Source organism: Macrobrachium nipponense, chromosome 13 (assembly GCF_015104395.2).
Source record: "Macrobrachium nipponense isolate FS-2020 chromosome 13, ASM1510439v2, whole genome shotgun sequence".
Taxonomy (NCBI): Eukaryota; Metazoa; Arthropoda; class Malacostraca; order Decapoda; family Palaemonidae; genus Macrobrachium; species Macrobrachium nipponense.
In genome coordinates, this window is record NC_087206.1 from 5,936,496 (window position 1) to 5,943,995 (window position 7,500).

At 33.4% G+C, this 7,500-nt stretch overlaps 1 protein-coding gene across 1 annotated transcript in view; it reads right to left on the reverse strand.

The window, feature by feature from the left end:
* The window catches only part of LOC135225604 (neuroligin-4, X-linked-like), a 91,139-nt gene that overhangs the window by 82,593 nt on the left and 1,046 nt on the right, over nucleotides 1–7,500 (reverse strand). The gene's annotated exons all lie outside the window — the stretch shown is intronic.

Below are 7,500 nucleotides of genomic sequence, written 5' to 3' on the forward strand. Positions count from 1 at the left end.
TACAAAAATTCTGCTGTTGTTGATACATTCGAGCCTGACCTGGTAAAGGTTATTAGGTTGCCGTTTTATTACTCTTTGCACTTACAGATAAAACAAGATAATATAGATGCAAAGAGTAAGGTCTGGCTCTTAAAGGTGGAAGGAAATTTGCTACGAAGTGTCGCAATCCTTAAAACAAATCTCCGAAATAAGAAGAGAGAAAAGCAAATCTCCAGCAAAACAAAAAAAATGAGAGAAAAATCTCCAACAAAAGAAGAGAGAGAAAAAAAATCTCCGGCGAAATAAGAAAAAAATCTCCAACAGAAGAAGAGAGAGAAAAATCTCCAACAAAAGAAGAGAGAGAGAACAAAATCCCCAACAAGAGAAGAGAGAAAAATCTCCAACAAAAGGAGAGAGAAAAATCTCCACAACAAAGAAATAAAATTTCTCCAATAAAAGAAAGAGAGAGAGAGAGAGAGAGAGAGAGAGAGAGAGAGAGAGAGAGAGAGAGAAGGAGAGAAAATCTGGGTCGACTAATCTCAGTTTAAAGTTTTCCGACGCCATTTACTGTCCTCCACGAAAATAACAAACAAAAACGTAGCATTTTCATTTAAATAACGACGTTTTTTTTAATGACATTTTCCCTTCGTTCCCACACGCGTATTTTAAATCTAATTAAGTAAAGTATAAAATCCCTTTGAAGTGTGATTTATGTACTATACACTGCGCTCTTCACTTCATAATTCCTTGGGCTTCACAACTTCAAAGACAAGTGCTCACACGAACAAAGACAATTCAGGACAAAGAAATAAATTCAGGACACAATTTCCAACGGAGAATGAGCAAGTCCTTACGCGACCTTAAAAAAAAAAAATTAAAAAAAAAAATTAAAAACATTAAAAAAAAAAAAAAAAAAAAAAAAAAAAAAGTCTCTCTCGGAAGGAACATTTTTCTCATGGAAATATGTCGTGATAAAAGCTTACTACGTACACAAATGTTTGTTCGTACGTTGGGCATGTAAAGGTGTTTGTTCGTAAGTTCGACGTAAAAAAAAAGTTTTTGTTCGTATGTTGGACAAAAACTTAAAGTAATTAAAAGAAAGAAGTAGAATTACATAACACAGGCTGAATAGAATTTAATTCTTTTTTTTTTTTAGGGGTCCTGTTTGAAATGAAGGTTGGGGATGGGGGGTTGTTTTTTTTTTTTTTTTTTTTTTTTTTTTTTTTTTGGGGGGGGGGGGGGGGGGGGGGGAGGGGGGGGGGGGGGGGGGGGGGGGGGGGGGGGGGGGACGGGGGGGGGGGGGGGGGGAAAATCATAAAAATACGGAAGTTAAATATTTGATGTAACAGATCATTCTTTTAGCCAAAAATGACTACCGTTTAATCTAGTCATTGTGTAACTGGATTTGTCCGGTTGGCTGAAAATCCATTGAATAAGTTATCATTGTATATTTAGTGTATATTTTTATTATAAGTTGACTCCACGTGATTTACTCTGAATGGAATCGCTGTAAAACTGTTGAATTATTATGCCATTGCGTTAGAATAATCTTGGTTTTACTATGATGCACATTTGTGTTCATTTATTGGTATTCCATTGTCTCCTTCTTATTTCCTTTTCGTCATCTTCTTGCATTTTTATTCTAATAGTACTTGGAATTTAATGAAATGCCGTAATGATTCAGTAATAAGTTCGTTACGCATATTAACCGGGAAGCGGAACAAAAAACCTTCGCCTTTTCAGAGCAAGCAGCAGGTTGCTTTCTGAATCATAAACAAGCAGAATTTGAATTAAATTTCGCGCATTTTTCAGGCCCGGACACTTGGCGTCGTTCAGAATTTTGCTAATGGTTTTCCGATGAAATACCAATGACTGTTTGCCTCCAGTATCATGGATGTAGTTGATTGAGGCAATATACTTTTACTGCCATTCATGGTTATTTTTTGCACTTGTTTTGAATATATCGCATTACAATGGGTTTTTTTTCTGTGCTGCGTTTCTGAATAGTGTAATTTCTTGACATTTTGTGAAGAATAAAATTTTACAAGTTGTTGCCATTAGTTTGAATACTATAACCCATTATAATGCTTTTGGTTGTACTGCCATGCTGAAAAACGTGAAATTTTAACAAACAACTCCCTCTCGCGCCCCCCCCCCCGCCCCCCCCCCCCCCTCACAAATAAAATGAATAACTAACCTTGGCCTAACAATAAGAGCTTTTTCAAGCACTAACCTGTTTACGAGTTACAGACATTTTCTCTATGGCAGAAATAATCTAACAGGGTTGAAATCATTTGTAAGATTTCTTCTCATTCCAATGACGTTTTTCTCCCCCAGCTGAATGCTTTCCATCATGAAAATTAAAATTATTTCTATCCATTTTGTCACATTGACAGTCGCTGCAACCCTCCCTCTTTTCAAGGCTTTGTCGCCAGGGTTGCATTTTCTCGCAAAACCTCCCGGAACGGGTTATTATTTAGCAAACATCTTCCAGAGTTTTGGAACTGGCAAACTTTTTCTAAGTGTCGCTCGAGAAAGTAGTTTTAGAAACTTTCTTCCTGTCACCGGCTGTCTTGTTTTCTCACTGCAGGTCCTTTTGTTAATTTTTTTTCGTATTTTTGTTTCATTTTCTTTTTCCTTTTTTTATTTTTAATAATTTCTTTATGTTGGTTTTCGCAAGCAACGGTGAGAGAAAATGTTTTCATTGTCGTCTTTTAGTCATTTAATTTCTCATTGGTTAATAAAGATAGTAGTTCCTCATTGTACGAGTGATTTATGTGCTCGCCTACTGATTCGGTAGCCCCGAGTTCGATTCTCCGCTCTGCCGACGTGGAATCGGAGGAATTTGTTTCTGGCGATTAGAAATTCACTTCTCGATGTAATGTGGTTCGGATCCCACAATAAGCTAGGTAACCAATTGGTTCCTAGCCACGTAAAAATATCTGATCCTCCGAGCCACCCCTATGAGAGCTGTTAACCAGCTCAGTGGTCTGGTTAAACTAAGATATACTCAACTTAGTAAAGGGAGTAATCCATTTTTATTTTAGTGATCGTCTTTTAGTTCATTTTCTTAGTCAAAGCCACTCACATACTTTCGAATGGCGTTAGGGATATGTCAGGACAAGCGAGAAACATACACTAGGTTTAAGGAGTTGTGGAGTAAGATAGTTAGGTCCTTACTCCCCGTCTCTGACTTCCAACTAATAGCTATAGTAGATTCACATCAACCGTGCATTTGGTGTCTAAGGCCAGTCCCTTACGATGCTCCTGATTGGCTGTCGATAACCCACTCACAGGGCTGGAAACTCTGTCTCTCTCGAGAGTTCACATGGGTAGGAGCTATGTTCCACCTCTCCTGAGGGATACGTCTTTCAAAAGTATCCCTCAGGAGAGGTGGAACATATATCCTGCCTATGTGAACTCTCGAGAGAGACTGAGAGTTTCCAGCCTTGTGATTGTCTTATCAACAGCCAATCAGGAGCGTCGTAAGGGACTGGCCTTAGACACCAAATGCACAGTTGATGTGAATCTGCTATAGTTCCTCTTTACAATTGGCTGAAGTAAGTCTTTATTGGCTCTGGTTGAACATGAAGCACGAATATAACCTTAGACCTCGACTCCATCTTACAGAGGAAGGAAAACATATTCGGCAAAAATAAATAAGTTACGACTGAAGTCTCGATTGACAACAGTCATCTCAAGAAAACTAAGAAACGCTTTTGCTTAATATTTGTAAAAGTTTCCCAAATCATAAAAGAGCATTTCATGTTCCTTCCTTCTGTGTTTCCCATTACCATATATAGGTTCTTTCAAATGAAGACCATATGCTTTGGAAGCTCGAATTTCAAGTCAATGGCCCCGGTGGGTTTGTTCCATATAAATAGGACTCACCTTCTGGATAATAATAACAATAGTTATCTTTTACTTATGTAAGCTGAACTACATTCTTACAAAGATTCACACAGAACATTTAAAACTGTTATATATTAATTTTTAGGAAATATGATGTATTAGGTTACCTACTTTTTTATTTGAGAATGCATATTAACTTTCCTGGGTATGAGGATAAGCTTTCTCACGCAAATTGTTTTAGTTCCCTTGAGAAGTTTAATATTATTTGATGCTTCAACTTCTGCTTGTCTTTTTGCAGTAAGTGTCCTATGCGTCTCTGCATATTCTTCTTTATATTCCAGAATCGGTTACTTTGGTTTAATATTATATATTAATATATATAGATATTATATATATAATATATATATATATAATATATATATATATAATACTACAATAATAAATTATAAATATATAATATATATTTATTATAATATATATATATATATATATATATGATATAATATATATTATATATAATATAATATATATATGGTATATATGATATATACATTCTAGATTTTATATGTAAAAATAGTGATGTAAACGACACTTGTAAACAGTCACAATCAGTGGCTGAATAAACATCGTGATTAAAAGACAATTTTAAACTTTGTGGTCCGAATAATAGGCTATTTTTCCTACCTCAACAAAACAATGACTAAAAGAGTATCTGTAGAAAGAAGACTGTAAGGCTCCCTACTTCAAGGATTTGACTTATGTCTGTCAGAATTGGAAACTAAATAATGATTACTGCAGGTAAAGGTAAAGTCAGGCCTAATTAATAAAAGTGAAGTCCATATTTTTAAAAAGATATTTTTCTTTTTTACTTAAGTGGTTTTTCCAACAAAGAATAAATGTGATATGAACGAGTAAAATCTTATAAAAGATATACGAGGAATTTGATTGCCAGTAAGGAAAATAAATATCATATCCTCTTTCTAGGAAGAGGTCTAATAAGCTTCCCATGTCAATAAACCCGTAGGTTTTAGTTTTATATATCGATTTATTTTTAGATTATTCTTCTCTGTAGGCACCATGTCCAGTCCAATTTTTAGAAAAGGTCCAGAGATCTAAGGCACTGTTGACTCTGGTGCTCAGAGTAGAGAAAGACTCTTTTATGACGTATTATATGAGCCTTTTCTTACCATTTTTTCTTTTTTTTCTTGAAGGAAAAAGACTTAAAATTTCTTAAGCCTTCACATGCAGGAAGGAGGCCTCTTGAATTTCTGTGTTTTGGGAATAATAATGACGACTTTTCAACTTGCACTTTTGAACATTAGAAGGAAATGTTCTCGTAAAAAGTGTTTCATATCTAATAATATATATATAATATATATATATATATATATATATATATATATATATATAGTATATATATATGTATTTTATATATACTTTATATAGTGTACATAATATATATATATATATATATATATATATATATATATATATATATAAGATAGCCAATATATATAACAGAAAGTAATTCAAACAAGGAGTAAGTGCATGTATATTCAAGTGGACGTCAGAGAGAGAGAGAGAAAGTATGAACCTGAGAGAGAGTAAGGTGCAGAGAGAGCAAGAGAGCACGCGCATGAGAGAGAGAAGAGAGAAAAGAGAGAGAGAGAGAGAGAGAGAGAGAATGAACCTGAGAGAGATAGAAAGAGAGCACGAGCATGAGAGAGAGAGAGAGAGATGAGAGGAGAAAGAGAGAGAGAGAGAGAGAGAGCTTCGGAAAACTTTATCCGATATCGGAGACGCTCCTTGATGTCACGCACTTGGACAAGCAAGGAAGTAAACTGTGATCCCCTTTCACCTGAGAAGACTGACTTCATGTCGACTTACACACTGACATTGGAATATATATGTTGTTATTCGGCATCCTAATAAAATCAGCTTTTATTCCTATTTGTTCCCATCTGTCGTCTTTCTTTTATTTTTTTTTCTCTCTCTCTTTTACTGGTGATCACGTCTTATATTTAGAGTTCTTTTATTTGTCCTCATGGAATGTCATACCTCACTGGAAATCCTGATTTGTACTTAACGCGTTGTACAGAAATTGATGCTTCATCTTTTCTGTATGAATTTTTAAGAGAAAAATAATAGAGTAATTATAGAAAATCAATTTCTCAAATGAATTGTATATATATGTTTGCAAATACTGTGCACACACCCAAAGTCACAGACAACAGACATATATGATATATATATATATATATATATATATACTATATATATATATATATATATAATATATATATATATATATATATATATACATGTGTGTGTGTGTGTACGTATATATATATTATATATATATATATATATATATATATCGTATGCTGATGTGGTGTGTTGTGTGTGTATATATATATATATATATATATATATTATATATATATATTATATATATACTATATATATATTATTAGAAATAAAGACAGCATAGTCAGGGTTTCTCTCTGGAAGAGATAAAAAACAAAGTAATGAAATATTGAGCAAGGAAAAAAGTTAAGATAAAAGCGACTTCGAAGTCTAAACTTTGCGAACAACTGAGTTGAAGAGACAGACTTAATTAGACCACGGCTGTCAACCTCGCGCGCACATACACGCACACACAAATACACACAAACATACAGAGATACAAATACACACACGCAGAGATATATTCATATATCTACATTTATACATACATCATATATATATATATATATATATATATATATATATATATGTGTGTGTGTGTGTGTGTGTGTGTGTGTGTGTTTGTATAGAAACATATATATATATACGTATATAATATATACATATATATATCTATGTATGTATGTATTTATAAAAAATATATAATAAATAAACATATATATATATATATATATATATATTATATATATATAATGTATATATATGTATATTATATATATATATATATATATATATATATATATAGAGAGAGAGAGGAGAGAGAGAGAGAGAGAGAGAGAGAGAGAGAGAGAGAGAGAGAGAGCTGCACAGGTACCCTGTCTCAAACAATACCACCCGAAATATATATTTGTCTTTTGTTACCCCTTTTCTTTATTTATCAATGAATCAAACACAAAAAAACATTTCGAACTTCTTTCAAGTACATTATTTGAAAAGAATGAAATACAGAGACTCAATTCAATTCCTGCATAAATGAAATCCAAGTTGATTATTCATCGACCTCTTATATTTGTCGTCGTGTTCATTGTTTACCTCGTCCCTGAACAGCAAATAATAGCAGATGGGGAGCGAATTACCGCTGGCAAATAATTCTTCAATGGCCATAAATAAGAAATAATCAACATAAGGATTCTCAAAGTAACTGCTTTAGTTTCTTTTTATAATATTAGATATTTACCACTTTGCAATATTTTAAAGGCAAAGAAATAACGAAAAAGGAATTTATGAATACATAAATACATAAATAAATAGATACAATTTACAAATAAATAAATAAATAAATAAATAAATAAATTTCAAGTACCTTTGTGAGTATTCAACCCTCAGGATTCTTTGTCACCCACCCCACGTGACTCATCCCCCCCCCCCCCAAGACCTCTAGACTCCTGGACTCCCACACATTATGTAAGAACATTCTTTAAG